Genomic DNA, 20462 nt, shown 5'->3' on the forward strand with positions numbered 1-20462 from the left:
AAGGCGGGCTCCTCGGGTGAAAAGATCCACGACGACGTCGAGAGTCGAAGAAGGCCGCCGACGCGAACCTCGCGAGGACGCGAAGACGGATCGGAACTGCCCTGCCCGGCGAAGACTCTGGTGAGGCTGAGGAGAAACCCTCTCCCTCTGCTTCCGAGGGGCCCGTCCCACTACGGGCCTCTCCTCTAAGCTAACATCTAATTGTCTCCTGTGATAGTAAAGGTTTTTCCCCTTCTCCCACCTACTGGCCCCGACACTTAGCTTTTGCAAGACGACCGGACAAAATCCATCGTCAGCCGGACGTGGACGGCGACACGTTCTCTAGGTCCGCTTCGGTGCTGCCGTTTCCAAACTTCAGCTATGCGCCTCCTCACAGTACCTAAGACAAAACAGAAAATGCAACTGGCGCCCTGCAAAAGAGGAATCCCCGGAACTCTGACGCACCGCTGCCCCGGCTCACCTGAAATCTTGACGCGACTCAACAGGCTGCCAGGAGGATACCTACAAAAGGAAAAGGTACAGGCTGAGCGTGCTGCCGCATAACGGTCACCTATGAGTCCCCAGCCTAAATGCCGACTCACCCGCTTGACTCTGTTCCCTCACACGCCTAGGGCAGCAATGACACCTGCAAAGAAACAAAGCAAAAAAAACCACACTGAGATACCGAGAAAAGACCACCACCCTGACCCGACAAGTACACCCACCTACACCTTAAGCTTGCACCCACCTGGCCTCAGACATCTGGGATCAGACACATCTCGCAAGAGGACCACCTAAAATAAAAAAAAAAAAAAAAAAAAAAAAAGGGGACGCTTAGACTTTCACCAGAAACTGAGACCTGTGCGAGAACAACTGCTTCTGTCCGCTGCTCACCTGGCACACTTGGCCTTGACTGCAGCTATCTGCCTGGACTTCCTAATAATAGACAAAGAACAGTGCTGTAACATAGTCACCATTTATGCTTCCCCTGCAAATACAAACAGCAACTGACCTTCTCAGGGAAAACCCCCTGACCCAGGAGGGTCGCCCTGCCACAGATCTTAAATGTCTGCATCTGAAAGAAAGTTAGGAGAAAATTCAAACAACTGTAGGATAACTTAACAGGTCCAAGCATCCTGTGTGAATCTAGGAATACCATCTAGAATACAACTACGTCCCCCCATTCCAAATTGCAGGTCTCCAGGACTTGTGCAATTACACCAGGCTATGCAGCAGGGCAGAGCAGCTCCAGGCCAAATACCCAGACACCCGTGACACAGAACAAGACAAACAAGGGGACACAACAGGGGGAGAAAGCTCTGAGCGAGAAGAATGCCCTCAGGGAGCCAGAGACTGCAGAATGAGATGACCTAGCTGAGACTGATGGCGAGCCTCTAAGGCTCAGAGAACCCTGCAGGAACAAGATGCTAACTGAATGACCTATTCCAAGCAAGGCAGACACGGATGCCCGAGAACCCTAGCGTCAGAATGCTCTACGGATCTCCGCATTGCTACGAGTCCTAATCTGCTAGAAGGCATCCTTGCTGTCACTATTGTCACAAATCACAGCTGTCGAGAACAGCCCAGAACAAGACCTCAAAAGACATCTGACCGGATGCTACTCCGAGGCCTATCCGGGCTCCCGAGCCAAAGGTAAGAAGGAATCAGCACGGGGCCGAGGAACACAGAGATGAGAGATGCAAAGATGGACGCCCGGGCTTCCGATAAGCCCCTCAAAGGACTAAGGCAAAAGACACAGAAGGCACGACAGACAAGTGACACACCGTGCACCGGCACTGCTCTGCCCTGAGCACTTCAGCACTGCGAGGCTTTTCCTTTATGTGGCCTAAAGGGCCACCCCCATCTCCAAAGCTGCCTCCAAAAGCCCTCCCAGCGCCTCGCTTCCATCCCCTCTCAGGGTCCCAGCCCTCGACTTATCTCTCGGACGTCCGGGGACGAGAATCCACGTCCGGTGCTGGGGAAGGCCGCCTCGCCCGCTCCCAGTTTCCTAGAGTCACCGACTGTGGCCCCTTGCTCAGCTACAATCAAGAACACCAAACATCACTGCAGGATCTTAGCTGCACAGCAGCCAATAACCAATAACAATTCTGCTACTCACCATTCTCCTAAGAACGTCCGCCTCATCTGGCCGCGCCCGGAGGCCGATGCCCTCGCGGCAGGGTCTGCCTGGGTGAAGAGGAGACGAGGTGACGTGGCATTGCTGAAACTCGAGTGGACCCTGGCTCCTCCTCCCTAGCTCCCCGACTTACAGCTACTCCTCGGCCGCTCCTGAAGGCTCCCCGGGTGACACCTTCAAACGACAAAGATCAAGGCTTCATCACAGTTCCGTGCACTGCTTCCCGAATTCCCACGAGAGTGACCAAGCGGGTCTGCGGCCCCGTTGCTGAGGGGGGTCTCGGCGTAAGACGAGCGGACCGCCTAGAGCACGCAAACAAGAACGGAGCCTAAGAGCTGCACCGGGAATTGAGACCGGAGCAAGAACAACTGCTGCCTGCCACCGCTCACTGCTCACCTTGCCCACTTACCTTGACCGCTAGTATCTGGCTTTAGTTCCTAAAAATAACAACAAAGAAAATAGCTGTAATACAGAGGCAACCATTTATACTCCCCCAGCAAAGACAAACGGTGACTGACCTTCTCGGGGGACCCCCCTCACCCGGGACGGGGCCCTCTGCCACGGATTCCATCTGGCTGCATCTGAAAGAACGTTAGGACAAAAGTCAGAACACTGCAGGATAACTTAACAGCTCCAGATAGCCTTCATCAATCTACAGATCCCATCTAGAGTCCAAATACACCCCACATTACAAATTTCCAGGCCCCAGGACACGCCCCATTCTAGACCTACACCAGGCTATGCAGCAGGGCAGAGCAGCTCCAGCCAAATACCCAGACACCCGTGACACAGAACAAGACAAACAAGGGGACACAACAGGGGGAGAAAGCTCTGAGCGAGAAGAATGCCCTCAGGGAGCCAGAGACTGCAGAATGAGATGACCTAGCTGAGACTGATGGCGAGCCTCTAAGGCTCAGAGAGCCCTGCAGGAACAAGATGCTAACTGAATGACCTATTCCAAGCAAGGCAGAGAAGGATGCCCGAGAACCCTAGCGTCAGAATGCTCTACGGATCTCCGCATTGCTACGAGTCCTAATCTGCTAGAACGCATCCTTGCTGTCACTATTGTCACAAATCACAGCTGTCGAGAACAGCCCAGAACAAGACCTCAAAAGACATCTGACCGGATGCTACTCTGATGCCTGTCCGGGCTCCCGAGCCAAAGGTAAGAAGGAATCAGCAAGGGGCCGAGGAACACAGAGATGAGAGATGCAAAGATGGACGCCCGGGCTTCCGATAAGCCCCTCAAAGGACTAAGGCAAAAGACACAGAAGGCACGACAGACAAGTGACACACCGTGCACCGGCACTGCTCTGCCCTGAGCACTTCAGCACTGCGAGGCTTTTCCTTTATGTGGCCTAAAGGGCCACCCCCATCTCCAAAGCTGCCTCCAAAAGCCCTCCCAGCGCCTCGCTTCCATCCCCTCTCAGGGTCCCAGCCCTCGACTTATCTCTCGCACGTCCGGGGACGAGAATCCACGTCCGGTGCCGGGGAAGGCCGCCTCGCCCGCTCCCAGTTTCCTAGAGTCACCGACTGTGGCCCCTTGCTCAGCTACAATCAAGAACACCAAACATCACTGCAGGATCTTAGCTGCACAGCGGCCAATAACCAATAACAATTCTGCTACTCACCATTCTCCTAAGAACGTCCGCCTCATCTGGCCGCGCCCGGAGGCCGATGCCCTCGGGGCAGGGTCTGCCTGGGTGAAGAGGAGACGAGGTGACGTGGCATTGCTGAAACTCGAGTGGACCCTGGCTCCTCCTCCCTAGCTCCCCGACTTACAGCAACTCCTCGGCCGCTCCTGAAGGCTCCCCGGGTGACACCTTCAAATGACAAAGTTCAAGCCTTCATCACAGATCCGTGCACTGCTTCCCGAATTCCCACGAGAGTGACCAAGCAGGTCTGCGGCCCCGTTGCTGAGGGGGGTCTCGGCGTAAGACGAGCGGACCGCCTAGAGCACGCAAACAAGAACGGAGCCTAAGAGCTGCACCGGGAATTGAGACCGGAGCAAGAACAACTGCTGCCGGCCACCGCTCACTGCCCACTTACCTTGACTGCTAGTATCTGGCTTTAGTTCCTAAAAATAACAACAAAGAAAATAGCTGTAATACAGAAGCACCATTTATACTCCCCCTGCAAAGACAAACGGTGACTGACCTTCTCGGGGGACCCCCCTCACCCGGGACGGGGCCCTCTGCCACGGATTCCATCTGGCTGCATCTGAAAGAACGTTAGGACAAAAGTCAGAGCACTGCAGGATAACTGAACAGCTCCAGATAGCCTTCATCAATCTACAGATCCCATCTAGAGTCCAAATACACCCCACATTACAAATTTCCAGGCCCCAGGACACGCCCCATTCTAGACCTACACCAGGCTATGCAGCAGGGCAGAGCAGCTCCAGCCAAATACCCAGACACCCGTGACACAGAACAAGACAAACAAGGGGACACAACAGGGGGAGAAAGCTCTGAGCGAGAAGAATGCCCTCAGGGAGCCAGAGACTGCAGAATGAGATGACCTAGCTGAGACTGATGGCGAGCCTCTAAGGCTCAGAGAGCCCTGCAGGAACAAGATGCTAACTGAATGACCTATTCCAAGCAAGGCAGAGACGGATGCCCGAGAACCCTAGCGTCAGAATGCTCTACGGATCTCCGCATTGCTACGAGTCCTAATCTGCTAGAACGCATCCTTGCTGTCACTATTGTCACAAATCACAGCTGTCGAGAACAGCCCAGAACAAGACCTCAAAAGACATCTGACCGGATGCTACTCTGATGCCTGTCCGGGCTCCCGAGCCAAAGGTAAGAAGGAATCAGCAAGGGGCCGAGGAACACAGAGATGAGAGATGCAAAGATGGACGCCCGGGCTTCCGATAAGCCCCTCAAAGGACTAAGGCAAAAGACACAGAAGGCACGACAGACAAGTGACACACCGTGCACCGGCACTGCTCTGCCCTGAGCACTTCAGCACTGCGAGGCTTTTCCTTTATGTGGCCTAAAGGGCCACCCCCATCTCCAAAGCTGCCTCACAAAGCCCTCCCAGCGCCTCGCTTCCATCCCCTCTCAGGGTCCCAGCCCTCGACTTATCTCTCGCACGTCCGGGGACGAGAATCCACGTCCGGTGCCGAGGAAGGCCGCCTCGCCCGCTCCCAGTTTCCTAGAGTCACCGACTGTGGCCCCTTGCTCAGCTACAATCAAGAACACCAAACATCACTGCAGGATCTTAGCTGCACAGCGGCCAATAACCAATAACAATTCTGCTACTCACCATTCTCCTAAGAACGTCCGCCTCATCTGCCCGCGCCCGGAGGCCGATGCCCTCGCGGCAGGGTCTGCCTGGGTGAAGAGGAGACGAGGTGACGTGGCATTGCTGAAACTCGAGTGGACCCTGGCTCCTCCTCCCTAGCTCCCCGACTTACAGCAACTCCTCGGCCGCTCCTGAAGGCTCCCCGGGTGACACCTTCAAATGACAAAGTTCAAGCCTTCATCACAGATCCGTGCACTGCTTCCCGAATTCCCACGAGAGTGACCAAGCGGGTCTGCGGCCCCGTTGCTGAGGGGGGTCTCGGCGTAAGACGAGCGGACCGCCTAGAGCACGCAAACAAGAACGGAGCCTAAGAGCTGCACCGGGAATTGAGACCGGAGCAAGAACAACTGCTGCCTGCCACCGCTCACTGCTCACCTTGCCCACTTACCTTGACTGCTAGTATCTGGCTTTAGTTCCTAAAAATAACAACAAAGAAAATAGCTGTAATACAGAGGCACCATTTATACTCCCCCTGCAAAGACAAACGGTGACTGACCTTCTCGGGGGACCCCCCCTCACCCGGGACGGGGCCCTCTGCCACGGATTCCATCTGGCTGCATCTGAAAGAACGTTAGGACAAAAGTCAGAGCACTGCAGGTTAACTTAACACCTCCAGATAGCCTTCATCAATCCACAGATCCCACCTAGAGTCCAAATACACCCCACATTACAAATTTCCAGGCCCCAGGACACGCCCCATTCTAGACCTACACCAGGCTATGCAGCAGGGCAGAGCAGCTCCAGGCCAAATACCCAGACACCCGTGACACAGAACAAGACAAACAAGGGGACACAACAGGGGGAGAAAGCTCTGAGCGAGAAGAATGCCCTCAGGGAGCCAGAGACTGCAGAATGAGATGACCTAGCTGAGACTGATGGCGAGCCTCTAAGGCTCAGAGAGCCCTGCAGGAACAAGATGCTAACTGAATGACCTATTCCAAGCAAGGCAGACACGGATGCCCGAGAATCCTAGCGTCAGAATGCTCTACGGATCTCCGCATTGCTACGAGTCCTAATCTGCTAGAAGGCATCCTTGCTGTCACTATTGTCACAAATCACAGCTGTCGAGAACAGCCCAGAACAAGACCTCAAAAGACATCTGACCGGATGCTACTCCAAGGCCTATCCGGGCTCCCGAGCCAAAGGTAAGAAGGAATCAGCACGGGGCCGAGGAACACAGAGATGAGAGATGCAAAGATGGACGCCCGGGCTTCCGATAAGCCCCTCAAAGGACTAAGGCAAAAGACACAGAAGGCACGACAGACAAGTGACACACCGTGCACCGGCACTGCTCTGCCCTGAGCACTTCAGCACTGCGAGGCTTTTCCTTTATGTGGCCTAAAGGGCCACCCCCATCTCCAAAGCTGCCTCACAAAGCCCTCCCAGCGCCTCGCTTCCATCCCCTCTCAGGGTCCCAGCCCTCGACTTATCTCTCGGACGTCCGGGGACGAGAATCCACGTCCGGTGCCGAGGAAGGCCGCCTCGCCCGCTCCCAGTTTCCTAGAGTCACCGACTGTGGCCCCTTGCTCAGCTACAATCAAGAACACCAAACATCACTGCAGGATCTTAGCTGCACAGCGGCCAATAACCAATAACAATTCTGCTACTCACCATTCTCCTAAGAACGTCCGGCTCATCTGCCCGCGCCCGGAGGCCGATGCCCTCGCGGCAGGGTCTGCCTGGGTGAAGAGGAGACGAGGTGACGTGGCATTGCTGAAACTCGAGTGGACCCTGGCTCCTCCTCCCTAGCTCCCCGACTTACAGCAACTCCTCGGCCGCTCCTGAAGGCTCCCCGGGTGACACCTCCAAATGACAAAGATCAAGGCTTCATCACAGTTCCGTGCACTGCTGCCCGAATTCCCACGAGAGTGACCAAGCGGGTCTGCGGCCCCGTTGCTGAGGGGGGTCTCGGCGTAAGACGAGCGGACCGCCTAGAGCACGCAAACAAGAACGGAGCCTAAGAGCTGCACCGGGAATTGAGACCGGAGCAAGAACAACTGCTGCCTGCCACCGCTCACTGCTCACCTTGCCCACTTACCTTGACTGCTAGTATCTGGCTTTATTTCCTCAAAATATCAACAAAGAAAATAGCTGTAATACAGAGGCACCATTTATACTCCCCCTGCAAAGACAAACGGTGACTGACCTTCTCGGGGGACCCCCCTCACCCGGGACGGGGCCCTCTGCCACGGATTCCATCTGGCTGCATCTGAAAGAACGTTAGGACAAAAGTCAGAGCACTGCAGGATAACTTAACAGCTCCAGATAGCCTTCATCAATCTACAGATCCCACCTAGAGTCCAAATACACCCCACATTACAAATTTCCAGGCCCCAGGACACGCCCCATTCTAGACCTACACCAGGCTATGCAGCAGGGCAGAGCAGCTCCAGGCCAAATACCCAGACACCCGTGACACAGAACAAGACAAACAAGGGGACACAACAGGGGGAGAAAGCTCTGAGCGAGAAGAATGCCCTCAGGGAGCCAGAGACTGCAGAATGAGATGACCTAGCTGAGACTGATGGCGAGCCTCTAAGGCTCAGAGAACCCTGCAGGAACAAGATGCTAACTGAATGACCTATTCCAAGCAAGGCAGACACGGATGCCCGAGAATCCTAGCGTCAGAATGCTCTACGGATCTCCGCATTGCTACGAGTCCTAATCTGCTAGAAGGCATCCTTGCTGTCACTATTGTCACAAATCACAGCTGTCGAGAACAGCCCAGAACAAGACCTCAAAAGACATCTGACCGGATGCTACTCCGAGGCCTATCCGGGCTCCCGAGCCAAAGGTAAGAAGGAATCAGCACGGGGCCGAGGAACACAGAGATGAGAGATGCAAAGATGGACGCCCGGGCTTCCGATAAGCCCCTCAAAGGACTAAGGCAAAAGACACAGAAGGCACGACAGACAAGTGACACACCGTGCACCGGCACTGCTCTGCCCTGAGCACTTCAGCACTGCGAGGCTTTTCCTTTATGTGGCCTAAAGGGCCACCCCCATCTCCAAAGCTGCCTCACAAAGCCCTCCCAGCGCCTCGCTTCCATCCCCTCTCAGGGTCCCAGCCCTCGACTTATCTCTCGGACGTCCGGGGACGAGAATCCACGTCCGGTGCCGAGGAAGGCCGCCTCGCCCGCTCCCAGTTTCCTAGAGTCACCGACTGTGGCCCCTTGCTCAGCTACAATCAAGAACACCAAACATCACTGCAGGATCTTAGCTGCACAGCGGCCAACAACCAATAACAATTCTGCTACTCACCATTCTCCTAAGAACGTCCGGCTCATCTGGCCGCGCCCGGAGGCCGATGCCCTCGCGGCAGGGTCTGCCTGGGTGAAGAGGAGACGAGGTGACGTGGCATTGCTGAAACTCGAGTGGACCCTGGCTCCTCCTCCCTAGCTCCCCGACTTACAGCTACTCCTCGGCCGCTCCTGAAGGCTCCCCGGGTGACACCTCCAAATGACAAAGATCAAGGCTTCATCACAGATCCGTGCACTGCTTCCCGAATTCCCACGAGAGTGACCAAGCGGGTCTGCGGCCCCGTTGCTGAGGGGGGTCTCGGCGTAAGACGAGCGGACCGCCTAGAGCACGCAAACAAGAACGGAGCCTAAGAGCTGCACCGGGAATTGAGACCGGAGCAAGAACAACTGCTGCCGGCCACCGCTCACTGCTCACCTTGCCCACTTACCTTGACTGCTAGTATCTGGCTTTAGTTCCTAAAAATAACAACAAAGAAAATAGCTGTAATACAGAGGCAACCATTTATACTCCCCCTGCAAAGACAAACGGTGACTGACCTTCTCGGGGGACCCCCCCTCACCCGGGACGAGGCCCTCTGCCACGGATTCCATCTGGCTGCGTCTGAAAGAACGTTAGGACAAAAGTCAGAGCACTGCAGGATAACTTAACAGCTCCAGATAGCCTTCATCAATCTACAGATCCCACCTAGAGTCCAAATACACCCCACATTACAAATTTCCAGGCCCCAGGACACGCCCCATTCTAGACCTACACCAGGCTATGCAGCAGGGCAGAGCAGCTCCAGGCCAAATACCCAGACACCCGTGACACAGAACAAGACAAACAAGGGGACACAACAGGGGGAGAAAGCTCTGAGCGAGAAGAATGCCCTCAGGGAGCCAGAGACTGCAGAATGAGATGACCTAGCTGAGACTGATGGCGAGCCTCTAAGGCTCAGAGAACCCTGCAGGAACAAGATGCTAACTGAATGACCTATTCCAAGCAAGGCAGAGACGGATGCCCGAGAACCCTAGCGTCAGAATGCTCTACGGATCTCCGCATTGCTACGAGTCCTAATCTGCTAGAAGGCATCCTTGCTGTCACTATTGTCACAAATCACAGCTGTCGAGAACAGCCCAGAACAAGACCTCAAAAGACATCTGACCGGATGCTACTCCAAGGCCTATCCGGGCTCCCGAGCCAAAGGTAAGAAGGAATCAGCACGGGGCCGAGGAACACAGAGATGAGAGATGCTAAGATGGACGCCCGGGCTTCCGATAAGCCCCTCAAAGGACTAAGGCAAAAGACACAGAAGGCACGACAGACAAGTGACACACCGTGCACCGGCACTGCTCTGCCCTGAGCACTTCAGCACTGCGAGGCTTTTCCTTTATGTGGCCTAAAGGGCCACCCCCATCTCCAAAGCTGCCTCCAAAAGCCCTCCCAGCGCCTCGCTTCCATCCCCTCTCAGGGTCCCAGCCCTCGACTTATCTCTCGGATGTCCGGGGACGAGAATCCACGTCCGGTGCCGAGGAAGGCCGCCTCGCCCGCTCCCAGTTTCCTAGAGTCACTGACTGTGGCCCCTTGCTCAGCTACAATCAAGAACACCAAAGAAACATGTTACCGTAATCAGTATTTCACAGATTCTCTGCAACAACAAACAAAACATACACGACAATCAAACAAATTAAGTGAATAAAACCTCTATTATACCATAAATAATAATGCAATTTCCAATATTATAAATACCTCACTGATTAACTACAGGACAGTACCTAAAACCCATCAAAACGAACACTAGATACTCACACTTATAAAACCCACTACAGCAGAATTATAAACCTACCCTCTACTTCATGGTATGACCCATATAGACTTTTGTAGACCTTAAACAACAGATCCTCGTAAAAGTCTACTGTTTTAATTATATTTTTATAGCATAAAAATATTACTACATAGTAAAAAAAAAAAATCAAAACTAAAAAATCTAGCAAATTCCACAACAAAAAATATTCAACAAAACTCAATCCCAAAAAACCCTTGCCATCAGCACCTGAACCAAGAACCGTAACATTCAAGAAGTACACCACGTCCCTTATCATACATCAACTACGAACAAAATAAAACGATACAATCAATTCCTAAGAACCACCTCAAAATCACTACATCAAGGAACTTCGGAAAATTAAAAGCCGCGCTGCCGGCACCGGGCGGAAGGCGGCTTCCGGTAAGAAAGCGGCTCCTCCGGCGGCTCCTGAGGGCTGCAGGGGGCCCCGACGGCGCCCGAGCCCCGCGCCCGGAGCGGACGGAGCGGCCGGCACCGGCCGGCACCGGCGCAGCGCCCGCGCCGCCTCTCCCGCCCGCCGGCCCGGCAAAGCTCCCCGCGGCTCCGCACGCCTCGCTCCGGCGCGGCTCCGGCAGTCCCGCGCCAGCCCGGCCGCGCCCAAGTCCCCTTCCACCTCGGCAGCTCCCCAGGCAACGCCAGCAGCTGCCGCGCCACAGCCTTGGCTGCCGGGCCAGGGGCAGAAGAAGCGCCCTCCAATGCAGCGGCACAGCCCGATTCCAACCCTTCAAACGCTGCGAGAGCTGCAGCCTCCTTCAATTCAACCCCCGGAACTTACGCCACACTCAGGTGCTCGCCTCACTTCAACGAGGGCAAATAAATGTGTTCTCCCCTTCAGTTTCAGCCCCTGTAAGAGCAGAAAAGAAGGTACTTTCCTCAAATGATGGTAAAAGGGGGATTTTTACCGCAGTCCAAACCCTTTACAAGGACGGACAACACGTCCCCTACCAACTACCCCCTCCATTTAAACCTCAGGATGATGAAAATGGGGGGGGGGGGGGGGGGGGGGGGCTACACTCAAGTCAAAACCCAGAATACAACAACAATATTTTTCCCCTTCTATTTGAAATAGAACACAGGGATTCGCTACCACCCCGGGATACCCCTAACACCCTGGAAAAGGCATGTTTTCCTTCAATCAAGACCCTCAAAACCACGAGTGCACGGGAATCCCGCCCAGTTCAAACACAGGCAATAATGGAAGAGAAGTTGCTTCCCTCATTTTGAATTTCTTTTGTCTTAATAAACCCTAGTTTGTTTGGGGTTGTGTTTTTTTTTTTTTTTTTGGTTTTGGGGTTTTTTGGTTTTTTTGGTGTTTTTTTTTTTTTTTCGGGGAGCAATGGGGAGGGATTGGCAAAACGAAATTTAAAAGGGAAAGGAGAAAAGTCCCCGCTACAAAGGCACACCGTCTCACCTGTTTGGCTGCTGTTTCCCGGCACAAAGGTTTGTCCCTCGGCACCTCCTTTGAGCAATGCTCCAGGTATCCAAGCGATCCCCCAGACCCTGTCTGAAGCTCTCACCGTCCTTCCATGAGACAACCCCGGGAGCCCCCCCCCCAAACTCCTCTTCTCCAGCAGCTCCATGCAAGAATGAGCTGAGGCAAACGCCCTAAAACAGCCGCCGGCAGGAGCCGCCCCCTCATCATCCTCACAGCTCACACCTGGGGCTGCTCTGAGCCCTCATCATCCTCACAGCTCACACCTGGGGCTGCTCTGAGCCCTCATCATCCTCACAGCTCACACCTGGGGCTGCTCTGAGCCCTCATCATCCTCACAGCTCACACCTGGGGCTGCTCTGAGCCCTCATCATCCTCACAGCTCACACCTGGCGCTGTTGCCACTCTCCAACAGCGCCTCTCCCTGTCCAGCACACAGCCCACTTCTCACAGACACACACCAAGCAGAAATCCACTAGGGGTGTTGGCTTTTCTTAGTCCGTCTGGTTGGACGATTAAAACACGCACATGCATTGATGGTCATTGAGGGAAAGCTTTCCAGTGGAGAAAATAGTCATTTTGGAAGCACACTTTGATACACCTTCAGAAAAAGCAGAATCAGCACCAGCTCCTAAGACCCCTGCTGAGGAACCCAGCCCTCCTTGGGACACCCAAAGCAGCAGACCTCGAAAAAGGAGGGGAAAAGTCAAGCTTGGAGTGGAAAAAGAGAACATAAGTACACCAGCCTTTCAAAATGCCTGCACACAGCAATAGTGGGAACCAGTCACATTTCTCCTTTCCTTGCTTTCTGTGATGACATAAATATGAAGTAAAAACACGTTAAACAAAAGGCAGAGCTAGGATTTTACAGGTCTTCATTTTGGCAGTCTGGATGACAAACGCCTCTTACGAGACTGTGACACGTTTTGGGGACTGGCAGAGAATGGAGGCAAAAGGTGCCAGAGCGCCTTTTCTATTCCCTTCAGCCCCTGCAGCTGTTCTGATGGTTTCAGGGCACTTGCTTGGTTCATTCCTAGATCAAAACGTTATGGCATTATTTTCAAAACTACTACCCATCGCCAGTCAGAGTTTCCTACATTCCTGGATACAAATGAGTGGATAGAGAGAGGGTTTCTTTCCAAATGAATTTAGCAATACTTTCCTATTTTTACCAATACCTATAAAAACGAAACATTTGCCAGGATTTAGTAGTATTCTACACACCCCCCTCCCTGTGCATTTTGGGGCAGCTTTGGGTCCCTCGGGGGGACGGCACCCGGCAGGACCCCCCCTCATTCGCCACCCACCTGCTCCTCCGCCGCAGCGTGCGTCCCTCTCCTAGGGACCTTAGGGTGCCCCAAATGACACCAGAGCCCCGAGTCTTCACCCCTTTTTCCTGGCCCCCAAAGAAGGCACAGAACGAGTCTAACTGCCCCGGACAGCAGCCCAGCACTTGCTTCCATCCCTTTCCACATGTACATCCCCCCCGAAAGGGACTCTGCCGCAACAAGAAAGGGGGGCAGCCCCCAGAAGGGTCGAAGCTCCTGCCCAGCCTCGCTGTCACGGGCGAGGGGCAGAGAGAGGGAGCGGCAGAGACGGCGGGGACGCGGCACGGACGGCACGGCACCGAGCGGGGGCCGCTCTCAGCGCGATGCCGGCAAAGCCGCAGGTCCGGCGGGGCCGGGCGGGGTTTGACCGGCACGGGGGGATCCGCCGAGAGCCTCCGGCCCCGTGCGGGGACTCCCGCAAGGGCCCGGGGCCGCCGGGCTCCGGCCCTCTGGGCTTTATGCTCCGGCGCCCCCGGCCCCGCGGCTGCGGGGAAAGAAGGAACGGGGCGACGGCAAGAGAGGAGGGCTAGCAGGGCGTGAGACAGCGTATGGAGGGAGGGAGGTCGGGCTGTGGAGGAAAGCGGGAGGGCAAGGGAAAGGCCGGGAGCGGGGAAGAGGGACGGTGCACAGAGGAGGGAGAGAAGAGGAATAGAACGGAGGAGCGGGATAGGGACAGGGCAGTGGGGGTCGGGTTTGCGAGGGAGAGGAGGGGAGGGTCCGCGGACAAAGAACAGGAATACGGGGAGGAGGAAGGAAGGGTAGAGGGGGGGACGGGAGGGGAGACCGAAAAGGGAGAGAAAGGGGTCGGCTTTGGGGAGAGAGGGAACTAAGGGATAGAGAGAGAAAGAAGGGGAATACGGGAAGGAGGAAGAAAGGAAGAAGGATTGGTAGAGAGAGGGACAAGAGGGGGAGCCTCAGAGAGCGCCGATCCACCCCGAGCCCGCCCCGGCGGCCCGCCCTGCTCGGGATGCTGCGCTCGGCGGAGCTCGGCTCGGTTCGGCCCCACTCGGCTCCTCGCCTACACTCGGGCTGTTCTCCGCTAGACTCGGCTGGATTCGCCTCTTCGGCGCAGCTCGGCTCGCCTCAACTCGGAGCCGCTCGGCTCCGCTCGGCTCCCCGCGGCAGCGCGCCTCCCGCGCACGCGCACAGCTCGCCGCTCTCCTGCCGCCGAGCCCCGCGCCCGGCCCGGCCGGCGCACGGAAACCCCCGCGCCACATCAGAGCCAGCACTTTCTGCGCTAAAGCCTTTCTGTCCTAGAAGGAGATCAACTCCTCTAGCTCCTTCGTCTCCTCAGTTTTCTTCTTTGATTTCAAAATCAGAGTTACAAAAACCTACTCAACTACAAGACTCAGTAAGTAGCCGATAAAGTAGTCCCGTCAATTTCAGAACCTAAAGAACACGTTATACTTAAGTTTCCACACTTCAAAAAAGAAAAATCACACACGAGTCCTACTCACTGTGTCAAGCCTTATTTAAAACACACAAAAAAAAACCCTAAAAGAAATAGTTCCACAACCAAAACAGAACAAACAAGTAACACTAACTAAAACCACGCATCCAAATACACTGTTTATCAGTCACCAACCCGAAAAATCTCTTTTCAACGTGTCTCGTTTGTATACCTCCTCACAACTAACCTTATCCTTTACAAACACTAAATTGCAAATCAAAAAAACTTACACATAACATAAACTCTTCAAATAACATTTATACACTCATACCCCAAATGACAGGTAAACCACCAAAAGTAAAATTACTCAAATCATTACAAACAAATACTTGTACAATATTTAGTTACAAAACAACCCCCAAACCACACCAAACCACAAAGAAGTTACCTCAAAACAGCAAACCTACAATTTAAAACAATTAATCCACTAAGACCAAACTTAACAATAATACATTAAAAAAACACCAAAAAAAAAACCCAAAAAAACCACAAACAACCAACCAAAAAAAAAGAACACCCACCCAAAAATACCCAATCGCTCCAACACAAATTTACTTCTCAGGATCAAAACAGTACGACCTTTTAATAACCTAATTCTATTATTTCTGCATCTCTTTTAACACCTAAAATAACTACAACTCACACTTGAACCACATTAAATGAACTTACTTATTAACTAGCCAAATGAAACAATAACACATCTATAACATTAAATAAATTACTGCCAAATAGGAACATCTTTAAACATACTACCTTACAAAATAAAACAACTGTTCATTTTTTATTATTCACACACAATCATAAATATAAAACATTTAAAAAATATATAAATTGATGAAATCACAAGAAATCAATTTACAAAAACATTACAAAAATTTTAAATTAATCAATCACACATAAATAAAAGATAACGAAATAATATTTTCAAGAATTAAAACATCACTAAATAACTTAAATCATTATTAAAAACTAAAATACTCATCTTATTAATAATTACCGCTTTTTATCTCCCCTACCGATTTAAATTTTTACATAGAACTCTACAAAAATCCTTAACAAGTAGATTTATAACTTAAATTTAAAACATTTATAGATAAACATACTTCATGAATAATCTACACACCAAACAACTAAACTAACAAGAAAAACCTAATAAAATACTAATATATTCATAACATCAAAACCCCAAATCATTAACATAAAAACCCATATAAACACATGAAAATACCTACAGTTAAAAAAGACGTACCTTAATGAACATATTCACACCTTAATAATTCATTACAAACTCTTACCAACCAATTAATGATTAACATTAATTACTTGATACCAATAAAATACAAGAAAATGTTACTTTAGCCAATAACTATAATAAAATATCATAACTAATAACTTAAAATCTCACTTTATTAAAAATATAAAACGGTGAAGCAACGTATCATAAAAAATCCCATTATTATCACTACACAGATATACGTATATACATATATCTATATACAGATAGATAGATCATATATCCATCTCAACAGCAGCATCTGGGACCGATTCCTGTTTTCTCTCTTGTCTCCTAAATTTATTAGCCATAGAGAATGGAGTAAGGAAATTATTTTATTTATCACCTTGTTCTCCAGAAACCTGAAAAACAAAATAAAACAGAACAAAAAGAAAAAAAAAAAAAAAAAAGAAAACCACATTTGAAAGGCAGATCCTCACCAGCAGCTGGTCCATCTCCTACGGGGGACCATATTCTAGGGCACTTTTGGTGCACTTGCCTGAACCTGTCAGGGCACTCTGTGCCTGCAGAAGAGATTTTTTTTTTTGTCAGGGAGAGGCAAGGGGAGGAGAAATAACGTTCGAGACAGCTCAAATCCATTACTGTGCCACTTCCTGTGCAGCAGGTCCTGTGACAGGATGGGAACTGAGGCTGCTTGAAATTTAAAAGCTAAAGACACCAGCACAAGGTGTCCTTTTGCTTTGTCAAGGAAGTGATTCCCAAATCACACAGCCCCCCCACCATCGTCCCTCCCACCACCACCTGAAAGCCTCTTGATTCTCTTCTCAAAAACACAAGGGACACCTCAGCGTTCAGCAAGTTCTGCCAGTGCAGCCCTCAGGGTGCCCCCGTCTCCAGGTCTGTCCCCCTTGCTTTCATCCTCAGCCACGTCATTCTTCAGCCGTGGACAGGAAATTGTCCCCATTTCTCCCGTACTTCCCTGGTTACCTTTTCTCTAAGCCGTGCAGGACCCCCGAGAGGAGGCTGTGATCCTCTATCAGCTCATGGGCAGCTCTAGAGGTGACACGGGCAGCACTCTGTCATATCTCCAGAATACGACGCTGAAACAGAAAATGCAACTTGTTCTTTTACAGCCAAGATCTGATTATCTAAAATAAAATGAGCAATTTGGCTGGTACCCCATCAACTTCCAGCTAAAATGAACACCGCCTGTTCTCAGCAACTCCAGAGAAGGAAAGACATTCTCCCTTCAATGCTTCACACCACAGGTGCTGCTCTTACAAGAAGTATTCAGGTAGCAAGACAATTTTCTCTTTTTGTCCGAGGTTTTGATACCTGAAATCCTCAGGGTGGATGCTCCCAAACCCGAGAGCTCCCGGCAGGCGAGTTTCCCTCCTGCCGAAGCACTGTGCAGGTGACAAACGTGCTGGCTGGGGAAATAGAGACCCCAAAAAGAAAAGGCCCCGACTGCAGGAGCAAAACCACGGCACCCCCGTGAGGCTCCACGACGGCAGGAACCGGTCCCAGTTTCAGGGGATAAGGATGGGACTGGTTTAGACACAAGCAAAATTATTTCCCCCTCCACACATCCACAAAACCAACAAGGAACAGATTTTCAAGAGGACCAAGGCAGAATCAGCTATTCCTTTCTGTTTGGTACTTGAGATCTCGAGGCCAATACAAGCTTTTGTGGTTTTGGGGTATTTGGGAACTGTTCTTTTTCAATTCTTACCTGGGAGCCCTGGTCACACAAAGGACTGCTGAGAAAGGCAAGAATGACCTGGAAAATCCTCTGGTAGACATAGAGCTCACAGCAATGTTTGTCACGCAGCCCTTCCCCAAGAAATCTGAGGATCCACTCGTGCTGTTTTGTACTGGAAGCCATAAAGAAAAATACCACCGTCAGACATTCCGACATTTCCAAAGGATACCTGCTCCTAAGAGCACAAAACCCCGGTTCCCTCTGAGTGCCAGCTCAGGAATTACCACAGCTTGTTCTGGACTTCTCAATTTTCCATTCCTATCAAATTTAATCGCTAACATCCATTGGGAACAGTCAGTCTGCAGCCCAAACATGCAGTGGAAATGGAATTTTAGAAGTTGCTGTTTCTAAAATACTTCAGTTGAACTCAAAGTTACTAACCTAAACTCAAAGAGGAATTGTAGCTAGCCGGGGCAGAACATTCTCTTCTCGTGCTCACAGAGCATACACAGCACAACTCCTTGTGCGTTAGTGTCAAGAAAACAACCAAGACCCCACAGAAATAACATTTTGAATTCCTATATGAAACAGAAGAAAGACGCTTCTAATTAACTACCTGTGGGAGAATGAGGTCTCGTCGTATTTTTATGGCTGTTTCTAATACATTTCTGAAGAATTACTGGGTACCTAAAATGGGACACTCACCTCAAAATCAAAACTGTAGAAAAGCTGGAGAAAACCTGGTACCTTTCTCAGGTCCAAACACCGGTGCGACAGAAGGAATCTCTTTACCCTTATGTACACGTGCTCCTCTGTAAAGAGAAAAAGCTGGCATGGTGGAGGAGGACAGCGCTCCCAATCCACAAGCACGGACGACAGTTCGTGGAAGCTGCAGTCAGTGAGCGTGCAGCGCTCCGAGCTGGGAGAACAGCCCGGCAACTGCAGAAGGCCTTTGCTCTGAGGCGCGTTCCCATTGCTGCCCACCCTCCCCTTCTCTTGCCCAGGAGGAAAAGCTCAGGCAAGAGCGCACGAGCAGAGAGCAGGTGAGGGGATCAACACTCCCCAGGGCTCTGTTTTTCACCCCAGCAGTGACACACGCAGCACGTTCCAGTACCTGGCTTCAGGATCTGCTGTGCCACACGAGCAGCGCAGAGGGTGAGGGAGAAGGTGAACCTGAGGCTTGGCTGCCTGATTCCGTTCTGCACGGCATCCAAGAGATACAGCAACGGCAAGGGCCCCGGGAGAGAAGCCTGAAGCACAGCCCAAATGAACACAGCGGGAGCACAAAGACATCGATCAGCTTCCGGGACATTTCACGGGTCACACAGGTAAGAGCCCCAGTTCAGCAAATCTGAGGCTTTGGCGACGTCAGGATCAAAACACCCGGAAACCTGTGAGAAAGAAACTGAACTGCACCCGGCTAAAAGCCGTCCCTGCCAACAAGTCCTTCAAACAACTTGTTCACGAGGAGGCAGGGATTGATTCAATACTCACCAGCCCATCTGGCCAAGGTCAGAGCTCTGTGCCCACCCAGGACATGGCAGCCAGCAGGGACCCTTCTCCCACTCTCCTGCACGGACCTGTGAAGCCAGAGAGAAATTTACGGAGCAGCAACAGCCAGAAGATGCTCTCTGCTTCCGTACACTCTCTGATCCATCATTCCAAAGGAAAGTCCTCACGGATGGGAAGCAACCACCTCTCATTTCTCCTCCGCAATCATCACTGCCTTGCCTTTCTGTGCGTTTCCGCCCGTGCCCATCCCCAGAGCACATTTAGTCCATCTTTTCTTCCCCACTGCAGGTCTCCAGCACAAATGCCACTCCTCACACACACAAAGCGAACGGGTCATCTGCTACAGGTTTTGGCTTAGAAAGTAAAAACTTGAGTGCGTCCGGCTACGTGATTAAAACACAGAGACGCACGGGTGGTCATAGATGGAAAGCTTTTCAGGAGAGAAAAGAGCTGATTCGCTAGCACGCCTCCATACAGCTTCAGAAAAATCAGAATCCACAGCAACTCCTAAGACCCCTGCTGAGGAACCCAGCCCTCCTGGGGACACCCAATTCAGCAGCCACGGGAAAAGGATGGGAGAAGCCAAGCTTGGGGTGAAAAAAAGATGACATCAATACAGCAGCCTGTAAAAAGCCTTCACACAGCAATAATGGAAACCAGTCCCATTTGCTCCGTCCCTGCTTTTTGGGATGACACAAACAGGAAATGAAAACACGTGAAACACAAGGCACACCTAGGGTGTGCCAGGTGCTCCTTTTGGCAGCGTGGATGACAAAGGTCTCTCTGCGCACTTACAGGCAGCCCAGTTGCAATCCATCCTTAGCCCAAGCCTTCCTCGCCTCCCATTCGCCAGCGCTCTGCTCTGGCCTTTGGAGCGCTGGCCCCGTCCTCCCGCAGCAGCACGGCACCGGAACACAGCGAGGCAAAGCGTGCCGGAGCCGCCCGTGCTGTCAGCGTACCTGTCAGCTCCCGGCGGTGGGCAACTCCGGCCCTGCGGGCAAGGGGGAGACGGCTCGGGCACCTCCAGCGGCTGCTCTGCCCCGATGCTTTCGCGTTCTCCTGCATTTCCCTGCAGCGGAGGGGGGCCGGGAGGGGGGCGGTTTGTGTGAGAGTGGAGACAGTGGGAACGCGGCGGGACGAGACAGGGACGCGGCGGGACGGGGACGACTCGCTTGACCTTCCACAGATGCCGGCAGAAAGGGCGGGGAAAGCCGGGGCCCCGCTCCGCCGCCTGCGCCGCCTGCACGCCACCCCGCGAGATTTTCCAGCACGCGGTCGCTTCCAGCGTCTTGAG

General features: G+C 52.3%; 1 long non-coding RNA gene across 1 annotated transcript; it reads right to left on the bottom strand.

Moving 5' to 3' along the window:
• Nucleotides 1-18686: 18686 nt before the first annotated feature.
• On the bottom strand, nucleotides 18687-20325 carry LOC128811260 (uncharacterized). Its single transcript, XR_008438280.1, has 3 exons — nucleotides 20128-20325; nucleotides 19151-19236; nucleotides 18687-19047 (listed from the first exon to the last, which is right to left on the bottom strand). It is a non-coding gene; the product is annotated as an uncharacterized LOC128811260 (long non-coding RNA).
• Between the last annotated feature and the right edge of the window lie 137 nt (nucleotides 20326-20462).

This window comes from Vidua macroura, chromosome 9 (assembly GCF_024509145.1).
Source record: "Vidua macroura isolate BioBank_ID:100142 chromosome 9, ASM2450914v1, whole genome shotgun sequence".
In the NCBI taxonomy this organism is placed as follows: domain Eukaryota; kingdom Metazoa; phylum Chordata; class Aves; order Passeriformes; family Viduidae; genus Vidua; species Vidua macroura.